This window comes from Rhinatrema bivittatum, chromosome 9 (assembly GCF_901001135.1).
Source record: "Rhinatrema bivittatum chromosome 9, aRhiBiv1.1, whole genome shotgun sequence".
Lineage (NCBI taxonomy): Eukaryota > Metazoa > Chordata > Amphibia > Gymnophiona > Rhinatrematidae > Rhinatrema > Rhinatrema bivittatum.
Window position 1 is genome coordinate 252,654,755 of NC_042623.1, and position 12,791 is coordinate 252,667,545.

Below are 12,791 nucleotides of genomic sequence, written 5' to 3' on the forward strand. Positions count from 1 at the left end.
GTACACTAGAGCACTGATTCACTATAGGCTTTTTTCCCATTCTGGATCTCTAATTACATTATGGATATAGACTTTTTTTTACAAGTGAATAACTGGAAGCAGTCCATAATTTGAGAAAAAAAAAATTTCCATGTTTTAAATGCCATATTCTGTATGCCAGGAAAGGCTTAACTATACAGTAACCAAGTATAATCGGTTTCCAGGCCAACATAATATAAACAGAGTTTCAGAAGGCCAGAGGTGGATTTGTAAGATTGAAAGGAGATGAAGAGCAATGTGTGGAGAGAGACATGAGCAAAAAGAAGAAAAGATACACAAATATTTCTGTTCGGTCTTCACCGAAGACGACCTTGGAGAAGGACTGCTTCTGGTTGGCTAGGGTACACATGGGGATGGGGTAGATACCATGCAGTTTTTGGAAGAGAGTGTTTGTGTGGAACTAGCAAAATTGAAAGTGGTTGAAGCCATGGGGCCAGATGACGACACTGAGGGAGCTCAGAGAAGTTCTGGCGGGACCCGTCCAATAGAGCCTTGGAGACTGGAGTGGTGCTGCAAGATTGGAGAAGGGTAGTTGCCGACTTGCTTCACAAAAGAGGTGAGAGAGAGGAGGAGGACAGAAATTGCAAGCCGGTTACCCTTACCTCACTAGTAGGAAAGCTAATGTAGTCTCTGCTGAAGGAAAGGATAGTGAGCTATCTACAACTGAGCGGGTTGCAGGAACTGAGGCAGCAAAGTTTTACCAGAGGAAGATTGTGTCAAATGAATCTGATAGATTTTTTTTTTTTTTTGATTGGCTGACTAGAGAACTAGATATACTGGATGTAGTTTACTTGGATTTCAGCAAAGCTTTTGATACTGTTCTGTATAGAAGGCGCATGAATAAAATGAGCAGCCTGGGAGTGAGCCCCAAATTTGAAAGTCTGGATTAGAAATTGGTTGACTAATAGACAACAGAGGAAGTAGTAAAAATGAAATTCACTCAGGTGATTACTGAAGTGCCTCAGGGATGGTTTCTATGGCCGGTTCTGTACAACATTTTTGTGAGCAATACCGTAGAGTGGTTAGAAGGAAAAGTTTGAATCTGCAACAGGGTGGACACCCCTGAAGAAGTAGAGCAAATGAGAACTGACCTAAGACGTGGACAATTGCTTGGCAGTTAAGATTCAGAACCAAAAAGTGCAGCGTCATGTATTTGGAGTGCAGAAATCCAAAGGGGCTATGCATGATGGGGTTGGTGAGAGACTGATGTCCACGGGCTGGGAGAGAGAGCTCAGGACGATAGCGTCTGATGATCTGAAGTAGTGTGACAAGGTGGCGACTAGGCTCAAAGGGATACACTGTGCTGCATAGAGAAATGCATAGTCAGCAGGTGAAAAGAGGTGATCATGCCCTGTACAGGTCACTGGTGATGCCTTACATGGGGTATTATGTTCAGTTCTGGAGATTGCATCTCAAGAAAGACAGAGATAAATCAGTCTAGAGAAAGGCAACCAAAATGGTGCATAGTCTGCATCAACAGACATATGAGACTTGAGAACTTAAATATGTATAGTCTAGAGCAGCGGTTCTTAACCGGTGTGTCGCGACACACCAGTGTGTCACCAAGCACACCCAGGTGTGTTGCCACACTTCCCAGTCCTCTGCTGATCCAGATGCTCCCCCAGCCCCAGCGAAATAGGAATTCATCCTCCACCCGGGCTTAAAATGCTGATAGCCTGGGCGGAACTTGGCAGGAGAGCTGGAGTCAGCTGTACCAGCATGGTCTCTTCTTTCCACCCACCCCCGCGGCCTGGAAGGGGAAGTGGTATGCAGCGGCTGTGTGTGTGTGGGAAGAACAGACCATGCTAGTGCATGCAGCATCGGCCCGAAGAAGAGATGCGCGGCCTGAAGAAGAGCAGTGTGGCGCAGAGCAAAAGAGGAGCAATGTCAGCCCCCACAGCCGATGGGAGTCCTTTCTCAAGGCCGCGAGGGCTGGAAGTGGAGGTGGCTTCTGCCGCTATTTCAGTGGGAAGAGAGAGAGAGAGTGAGTGAGTGAGCAAGCATATGTGTTTGAGATCCTGTGTGGGTATTTGTGTTAGGGATGTGCATTCGTTTTCAACGAATGTGCAATCTGCAACTCATAAGTCCCTGTTCGTTTGATTTGTGGGTTCGCGAAACACATGGCGATCCCCACGAATAAAACATATCATATTAGTTTCATTCTTTTGGTTTGCAGTGATTTCTTAGCGGCCGTTTGAAATAGGAGCAGGCTATGTGGGAGTATCCATAAAAAAAACCAGCCCTTTCCTGTGAGTCATAAGTGACCTCACAGCCCTGTCATAGAGTGGGTCAGACAGGTTGGCAAGGAGATGAGAATGCAACCTATCAGAGCTAAGCATTTTTCTAATGCAGCCAATCGCCGCTCTCACTCAGTGCTCTGTGATGCTGTTCCTGATGACGCTGTACTAGTTATACCGTAAGCACGTGGCGAGCCACGCTCTTTCTTTGCAGGGGTAGTCTGGGGAGGTGGCTTTACTCAGAGCTAGTCTGAGTGTCTCAAATCTGTATTTAATTGCTAGCTACTTTGATAGAATTTTCCATTGAAAAAGATATTTGTTCGTTTTTGCTGGAGTGCCAGCCAGCCAGGCTTTTTTTGACCGCACTTTTTTAAATTGAACTCAGATGGTCTCTCTCCCACTGAGACAAGCTGCTAGCAGTGGCATTTTGCTGCTTATCATCCCCCTGGGGTAGGTAGTTGTATGCACAGGCAGGGTGTGAGTGGGAGATAGTGTGAGTTGGTATTTTCAAACAAGAAGCAGCATCACTAGGAATTGTGCTGGCTCAGGCTTCCAGTCAAGACTTTTCTCTGCTGTTTCATTTTTTTGTGCACACAGAGCAGTCTCAGTTGTAGTGTATATCAAGGCACTGCCCTGCATCTGTGGGCAGTTTTGCAGACTCACATATATTGGGACAGCAGTGCTCTTTTAAGCCAAATCCCCAGTAGGCCTCTATTGTAGTTACAAGTTTGGTGTGCGCACATACAGCGGTCTCAGTTGTAATGTTTATCAAAGCACTGCATCATGCTTCTGTGGGCAGTTTTGCAGCCTCACATATATTTGAACAGCAGTGCTCTTTTAAGCCAAATCCCCAGTAGTCCACTTTTGTAGTTACAAGTTTGGTGTGTGCATATACAGCGGTCTCAGTTGTAGTGTTCGTCAAAGCACTGCATCATGCTTCTGTGGGCAGTTTTGCAGACTCATATATATTGGGACAGAGGTGTTCATTCACCAATAAAGAAATAATTCTTTTAAGTTTAATTAAAATGCCTAGTAGGCACTAGGCAGTGACATTAAATCCATGATGTCAGGGAAAGGTAGACGTGGTCGAGTGATTGGGACTGGCAGAGGAGGCACTTCAAAAGGCAGTGCCAGTCCCCCATTAAAATTAAAAAGGGAGCTGTTCCAATCCAAAATCTCTGGAGGGGCAGGCAGTTCAAGCCGGAAAAAACTGAAATTTAAAGATGATGAGGGAAGGGGAGGTTGAATCATGCAAGACAAAAGAGCGAGACCCAAAAGCAGCAGTGTGACAGCAGCCTTGACTTAGAGTTGAAAATGTAGCGCAGGCACTGTTTGCTTCTGATTCCGATGAAGAATCATCTTGTGTGGGATTCTCATCATCAGAAATGGAAGAAGTAATAGCTGAAGAAGGTTTGGGAGGATTAGTTAGTTCTGTCTTAGCCTCCACTTCAGTGCTGCAGGGGAGAGATGAAACTGATGATGATGAGAAGGAAGAGCAGTCAGCTCAGGCACAGAGTGTGACTGATACCCCTGGCATTGCTTCTGAGGTTGCACCCACTACTTCAGCTCCAGTGCCAGCATCCACCCTAAAGGCTATAGAGAAGGGATCACGAAAGAAATCTGCAATCTGGAGCCACTTTAAAGTGATGGAGGATCCGCGTTTTACTCAGTGTAATTACTGTGCCAGGGCTATTAGCAGAGGCAAGCAAATGGGACATCTAACTAATTTTGGCATGATGCATCATATGCAGAAGCAACACCCAACAGTACTTCCATCTGGGGATGGTGGCAGTACCAGTCAGGGGACTCTTTTTCCAGGTAGTGTAAAGTGGTTGAAAAGAAGCAGAGTCACTCAGCCCCTTCCAGCAGTCAGGTGGCAGGCTAGCAGCCCCCTGCCATGTGTCAGAAGCGACAACCCACCATGGAGGAAATGGGGTGGTGTTCGGTAATGCTATACCGGGGAAGGAGGCAGGCAGTCTCAAAAGTTGTTACCAGGAGCATCAGGGAAATGATTGCCCTTGATGACCAGCCCTTGCAGGTAGTGGAGAATGTGGGTTTCAAGAATTTGCTGAAGGTCTTAGTTCCAAATTACAAAGTCCCCTCCAGAACCACATTTAGCAGAAAGGTCATCCCCAGCCTGTACAACCAGTGTCGCAGTCGCATCCAAGCACTGCTAGCTAAGACACAGGGGAATGTGCATTTCACCTGCAATATCTGGACCGCCATGAATGCTGCATACTCTTACCTCTCCCTGATAGCACACTGGTGGGACCTGGCTGAGGCAGAGGCAGGCAGCAGCTCTATTAGTGAACAAGTATCAGGGTGGAGGTGGGCTTTACTTCACACCCACCTGACGGATGAGGCCCATACCTCAGCCAATATTCTAGCATGCATTAGATAGATGCTGGCGGGCTGGCAGCTATACCAGCGAGACAGGAATCTTCAGGCAGGGTTCTTTGTCACAGACAATGGTGCAAACATGGTAAAAGCAATATGCGACGGGCACTTTCAGAACATCCGATGCTTTGCACACACTCTGCCCCTGGTAGTGAAGTCAGCTCTGGGGTTGGCGTCCAATCACCAAGAGAATGAATACCTGCATAAGTTAATACACAAGTGCAGGAACATAGCAGCACACTTCCACAGAAGTGTGAAGGCGGAGCAGGTTCTCCGACAAAAGCAGACTGATTTGGAGATGCCTCACAAGAATCTCATTCAAGACATTGGCACCCAGTGGAATTCCACCTATATGATGCTGCAGAGGTTAGTGGCGCAGCAGACACCCCTTCATGACCTTTCTCTGGAAATGGAGATAGGTATGCATAGTCCCCTAGGGCATCATGATTGGTTAGTCATGAGTCAACTGGTAAAAATCCTGCAGCCCTTCAAGGATGCCACAGAGGAGCTGAGTTCCAGAAGTGCCACCTTGGATGACATCATCCCTATAGTTAATTTTCTGGAGGAAAATTTGGAGGGTTTTAAACAGGAAGAGGGAATGACAGCAGAGGTGCTGCATTGTCTGGACTTTTTGCAGAAGCAGGTGCAAGAGAGATTAAAACCTTTAACAAAAGACCACACATACTTGCTCGCCACAGTCTGTGATTCCCATGTGAAAGGGAAACTCGCCCTACAATCCGATTGTCTCACATTTGTGAAGGACCTGCTGTTATTAAAAGTCCGTGAACAGGAGCGCCATAGGCAGAGACAGATTAGGCATGAAGCAGAGGAGGAAACAGCGGGCACTTCAGAAAGTAGTGCTAGCCCAAGTAGGAGCAGTACTCTGTCAGCGACAGCTAGTACTTCCTGCTCCACTTCAGTACGCCAAAGCCATGTTGCCCATAAACAAGCATCTGTTCTGGAACGGGCTAGAGCGAAAGCAGCTGGCAAGAAGGACTCTCAGCCCACCCAAGCAAAGGAAACACCAGCACAAATGTCAGTGACAGGGTATCTCACAGAGCCCACAGAGGACATGCAGACAGATCCGCTGGTATATTGGGCACACAAGTCCACTGTCTGGCCACTCCTAGCCAAAGTGGCTCAGTGATATCTATCATGTCCACCAACCAGTGTGCCCAGTGAACGTGTATTTTCAATGACAGGGGATATCATGAGCCTTCACCGCTCAAGGGTGGCACCAGAGTTGATGGAAATGCTAGTGCTTTTGAAAATAAACATGCCTTTGCTTGGGTTTCCAAATTTTCCCTGTGAATGGCAAGATGAATAAAAGCAATTTAAAGCCTTGCAGCAGCTCCAACTGCCTCATATGCTCCAGATAATATCAGTACATGTACCTGACCTCGAACGCTGTGCCTGTCTGTCTAGCCCTTACGTCACCTGAAGGGCCTGACCTCAAACACTCTGCCTGTCTGTCCAGCCCTTATGTCACCACAAGGGCCTGACCTCAAAAGCTATGCCTGTCCGTCCAGGACGTACATCCCTATAAGGGCTTGACCTCAAACGCTGTGCCTGTCCGTCCAGGCCTTCCGTCCCTTCATGGGCTTGACCTCAAACTCTGTGCCTGTCCATCCAGGCCACATGTACCTACAAGGGCCTGACCTCAAACTCTGTGCCTGTCCATCCAGGCCTTACGTAGCTACAAGGGCCTGACCTCAAACGCTGTACCTGTCTGTCCAGGCCTTACATAGCTACAAGGGTTTGACCTAAAAAATTGTGTCTGTCCATCCAGGCCTTACGTCCCTACAAGGGCTTGACCTCAAACACTGTGCCTGTCTGTCCGGCTTGGAGCTTGGATATTTCATATGCTCAGTAGTTTTCATGACCTTCATAATATGGGCCATTTTCCCTAAATCTTTCTTAGGTGCCAACATTAACGTTTCTAGTACTATAGAAAACTGGTGGTAGTTGTACTCTTGTTCATCCTCTGTGTTCCCATAGTTTACAGAGGCACTGTAGGGTACAAAGTTAACATTGGTTGATATTGTAGATTTGGACTTGAGTAGCAGTTTTCTTATTTCTGAGAGCTCTTCATGTTCCTTTGTCATCAGCTGAAGTACATAAGTACAGTTAATAGCTTCTGGGTAATCACTAGACGCCAACGGAACCACCACACTTTCAGGGCCAGCCCATTCCAGGGACCCTTTCCTGCGCAAAGGAAAGGGAATTCTCCCTGGGTGTAGCCAGCCTATCTCTTAGTACACGTTAACCCATGTTGAATCAGATCCGCTGTTCACATGGAAACCTCCTCCACATCGATTCGCCACACTTTGAAGTCTCGTGCTCCATTCTAGGGACCAACCCATTCCAGAGAGCCCTTTCCTGTGCAAAGGAAAGGGAACTCTCCCCGGGTTTAGCCAGCCTATCTCTTAATGCCCGCTGACCCATGTTGAACCACTTTTCACATGGAAACCTCCTCCATGTCGACTCGCCACGCTTTGAAGACTCGTGCTCCACTCTAGGGGCCAACAACCCATTCTAGGGAGCCCTTTCCTACATAAAGGAAAGGGAATTCTCCCCGGGTGTAGCCAGCCTATCTCTTAGTACCCATTGACCCATGTTGAACCAGAACCACTGTTCACATGGAAACCTCCTCCACGTCAACTCGCCATACTTTGAAGACTCGTGCTCCACTCTAGGGGCCAACAACCCATTCTAGGGAGCCCTTTCCTGTGTAAAGGAAAGGGAACTCTCCCTGGGTGTAGCCAGTCTATCTCTTAACACCCTCTGACTGATGTTGAACCACTGTTCACATGGAAACCTCCCCCGCCTCAGCCTTCAAAATTCTCATTTGTATATCTGCTACGTCCACCAGATTTTAAAAGACCAGCAAGAGTTCACTAGATGCCAAAGGAACCACCCCACTCTAGGGGCGAACCCATTCTAGGGAGCCCTTTCTTGCACAAAGGAAAGGGAACTCTCCCTGGGGCCAGCCTGTCTTGCCCCTATCGAAACCACAGGGAGCAGACTACCTCCGCACTGCCAGCCTGTCTTACCCCTATCAACTTTCTGCCACTCTGCCTTGCTGCCATACACCAGATGACTCACTCTACTCCTTGTGATGTTCTTGCCACTATCATGGTTCCTCAGTGTGTTGGTGCTAGTCTTTCTCCTTGCTTTGTTCCCCCTTCATTGTGCTGTAGGATGTTGATGCCACTTGTCTTGCCACTTTGCCTGTCGTGCTGCCTTCGAGGGTTCATGCAACGGTTATCGGTGCTCTCTTTTGAAGCTGTGGTGTGTTTTTGACACTCTCGCTGCTGCTTTGCACCTCTGTTAAAGCACTCTTGCCACTCCTGGTACCCCTTTGCCCCTTTACAGTGCCTTAGGCTATTCATGCCACTTTTTTGCCACTTTGCCACAGTCTAAGTACCTTGGAGCTCTTTTCTCGTTCTGATGATTGCTCCCCGGACGTTTCATCAGAATTGATAAGAAAACCCCAATTCTGCCGCCAAAAATAGGCTGCAAATACTTCCCCCATTGACTTTAATGGGAAACGAAAAACGAATAAAACGAATCAACAAATTGGTTTTTCCCCCTATGAAACTAATGCAATGAATTTGGGTCCCGGCAAAACGAAAAATGAATCGAAACAAATTTTTTCCTTCTGCACCTTTCAGCCCAAACCTTTATCTCCCCAACCCCCTTCATGCCCCACCCCCCTAATCCTGCATACTCCATTGCATTTACAACCTCACAATTGGCTCCTCCTTCATCCCCTCCATTGTTCATGCCTGCTACATTACTCTTTGCAATCTCACAATTGGTTTGGCCTCCACTATGTTACCATATAGCCTTGTTTCTCATATAGTTATGTTATTGATCTTTCTCATATAGTTATTTTACTCCAGTTTTTCCTCTCCTGAATCTACTTAAGTTCCTTAACTCCTCTGTTAACCCTGAACCAGTTTCATGTAACTCTTTTTTCCAGTTAACAATGTTCTATGTAAACCGGCATGATGTACATACTAAAGTCGGTATATAAAAACTTTAAATAAATAAATAAATAAATAAATAAATAAATAAAATAATGTGTGTGTGTGTGAGAGACAGCATATATGTAAGTGAGTGATTGAGAGTCTGTACGTGTGTGTGTGATTGAAAACCTGTTTGTGTGAAAGAGTGTGTGATTGAGAGCCTGTGTGTGATTGAGATCCTTTGTGTGTGAGATAGCATGAATATAAGTGTATGATTGAGAATCTGTATGTGTGAGAGAGATCATGTGATTGTATGATTAAGAGCTTGGTTGTATAACTAAGAGAGAGCACATGTGTGTCTATGATTGAGAGCCAGTATAGATGAGACAGCATGTGAGTATGTGATTGAGAGTCTGTGTGTAAGTGTGAGAAAGTGAGAGAAAGAGAGAGAATGTGTGTGTGTGACTGACAGTCTGTGTGTGAGAGAGACAGCATGTATGTATGTGATTGAAAGCCTGTGTGTGTTTGTGAAAGTGTGAAAAGACAGACAGCATGTATGTAACTGTGTAATTAAGAGCCTATATAAATGAGAGAGAAAATGCATGTGTATATGTGAATGATTGAGAGCCTATGTAAATGAGAGAGAGAACATGAACATAAGAACATAAGAAACATAAGATATTGCCATGCTGGGTCAGACCAAGGGTCCATCAAGCCCAACATCCTGTTTCCAACAGAGGCCAAAAACCAGGCCACAAGAACCTGGCAATTACCCAAACACATGTGTATATGTGTATGATTGAGAGAGAGCACTTGTGTGTGACAGAGAGAGGAGAAAGTTGCAAGAAAACCATCCCTCCTGCAAATTCAAAACAATCTCAGGGCACCTGGATATCAGTCATTCCCAGGTATGCAGAGCAAAGCATTCTTTTATCCTTATTTTTCATTATTGGGTCTTTGTGTCTGCTTTTTTAAAATATTTTATTAGTATGTAGAAATTTTTTATATGTTTTTAATTATCAGATATTCCATTCATCAGCTATTTTGAAATCTGTTCTTTTTGTTAGTATGGTTTACTGCTATTGATTTTATATTTCTTGATTTGTTTTATGAGAACTGGTGAAGCTTCTCTTTTTCCTTTGTTACACTGCATACAGTCTCTCTGGTATGTTGCGGTTTCCAGTTCAGTTTTTGTCTGCATGTTTCTAGTTATGCTTTATGATCTCTTTATTCTTTGTTAGGTGAGGGTCAGCACATGTGACTGAGGTGAGGTATTCTGCTGGCGTGTGCTCTATAGCAGCCTGGCTTGGCCCGTTTTCCTAATAGGAGGTGTATTGGTGTCTTAAGGCCTGGTGTAATATTTTCAGTGTTGCCTTTTCTTAGCTAAGGTATTTACTGTTTGAGTGCTGGAAATTGGTGCTATTTTGGTATGGGATGTTTACTATTTATGCAGTTTCTGTTCAGACAGAGTACTTATCTTTCCCTTGAGTCATTTTTAACAAAAAAAGTAATACTAGACCTTTATTTTTTATTTCCGCCGTGAATTGTAATGAGCAGTGTGTCACACATGTGAGTGTGGTCTGTCAGGTGTGTCACGATGGGAAAAAGGTTGAGAACCACTGGTCTAGAGAGGAAAGACAGAGAGGATATGATACATACTTTAAAATTCTTGAGAGATATTAAAAATGCTTAAGACACTAACCTTTTCCAGTGGAAAGGAAGCTGTAAAACTAGGGGTCATGATATGAAGCTGCAGGGGACAGACTCAGAAACAATGTCAGGAAATATTATTTCACGGAAAGGGTGGTGGATGCCTGCAGTGCCCTCCATGAGGAGAAAGTGAAGACAAGAACAGTGACAGAATTCAAAAGGGCATGGGATAAACCCACAGAATCACTAGTGGCTAGAGGATGGAAATGTAGCACTGAGGTAGCTTGTTGTAACATTTCGGTGAGAGGATAACCTGTATGGAGCAACAGTTACAATCCTAAAAAGAAAGTGAGAGGGTAATCTGCATGGAGCAGCAATTATACCCTTAACACCTTGCTGGACAGACTAGATGGGTCATTCCCATCTTTATCTGCCGTCATTTACTGTTTTACTATGTTTACAGCTTGTCAGCTTAGTTTGCTTGAAAAACTATTTAGAACAGAATGAAGAAAGTTAATTTAATGCCCAATTGCGCGGATCCACATCATGCCCAGCAGGTTTTGCGCTGAGGCCCAAGCTGCTGCTGCTTTAGAATTTATCATCTTAATTGACAAAAAAAAGCTTTCCCCCAAAAGGTGGCAGTCCCTTATCTTATAAACTTGTTAAAGCTCTCAAGCTTTCCTTTCAGGAAACAAGAGGTTTGGCTTCCTCAGGACAAGAGACCTCTGTGGTGGTGTTTTATAACTCGGCTGATACGACTGGATCTGTAATACTACTAATAATTTGAATGCGTGTGGTGACTTATTTTATTCAAACAGTGTACCAATGCACTTTCTGATTATTACATGTCAGAAAGATATATGCCATTGCTTCTGGTGTGCAGGGCCTGGAGGGGCTGTTTATGGCTCCTGGACTTTATGACACCCTTCAAGGAGGAAGGAACATAGTAGTGGTTTTCATCAGTTGCAGCTTGTTGCTGTCTTTAGAGAGGTGTTCTTCTAGCTCCATTAATCCCACCGCTGGCTTTGTGAACGCTCATCATGCCATCCCTGGAACTGTCCACTCTCTCATCTCTGGTATGTCTCCTTTTCTTCCCACTTGGATTGCAAGCTGGATATAATAGGGAGGGAATTCCCTTACCTGTTGTACCTGTATGACTTGTGTTACATTTATTATATCCCTCTTTTTGTATATCTACACTTCTCCCTCCTAGATCATAAAAAATATTCATGGCACTGATACTCTAGGAATCTATAATATGCCTCAGATCCTCATGATACTCTAGGAATCTATAATATGCCTCAGATCCTCATGAAAAGATGAACAGTTCATCTTTTTTTTGTCAATTAAGATGATAAATTCTAAAGCAGCAGCAGCTTGGGCCTCAGCGCAAAACCTGCTGGGCATGATGTGGATCCGCGCAATTGGGCATTAAATTAACTTTCTTCATTCTGTTCTAAATAGTTTTTCAAGCAAACTAAGCTGTCAAGCTGTAAACATAGTAAAACAGTAAATGACGGCAGATGAAATATGAAAGCATATTTTATGAAAGTGTGCTTAAAAGATTATCCTATGGCTCCAGTGATTCAACCCATGTACTTTCCTTTGAGTTCTGCCTCTGGAAGAAACCGCCAGCATAACTGCTGGTGAAGTAGAAAGACAAAATCCCTGGAGCTGTACCAACATCTTTCCATAGTGCCGACATAACCCCATAATTATTCTTTCACAACTCTACAGCACTTTTCAACAATCTACGATACTCCAATAGATTTATTCTGATTTCCTTCTAACTAGTTTCAACATATGTCAAATATCGAAGTCCAAGCTTTTGGGCTATCTGCTGCTTTTCCAATTTTTATTCCAGTATGGCTCTCTTGCTTACAACTAGAACTCACTTACACAATAAGTATGCCTGCATGATAAAATAAGTCAAAATATTTTGATGCCAAATACAGTAAGTAGATTTATACCAACATACAAACTACTTAAAGTTAACTTATTCATTTTGTATTCCAAGATATACATGGACTCTTCTGGATACTTGTTGGGATTGGCCAAGCACTTGTGAGCCAGACTGACCACGGTTGGAAACAGAATGCTGGGCTCAATGGACCTTGGTCTGACCCAGCATGGCATAGGCATACCTTATGTTCTTATTACTTGGTAAACTACCAACAGTCCTAAGTTATCATCCGTTGACGTTATTTACAAATGATTTATGTCATATGCATAGCATACAAGCCAACCCTTTTTACAATATTATGAACCAATTATTTCTGTGGTAGTCAATCAGTAAATTGCATATGCATACAATATAGAGATTAAGAACTTCCCCCACATTTAGACAACCATCTGTCCAATAATTCTGAACATATGTATATCAATCAAAGGGTGGGAGATTTTGCTTTGACAGCTGGAGCCAAATATGCTTGCTAGCTACTTCTCATAGAATATAATTATGACCAGAAAGAATGAACTCAAAACAAGTCTACCCACA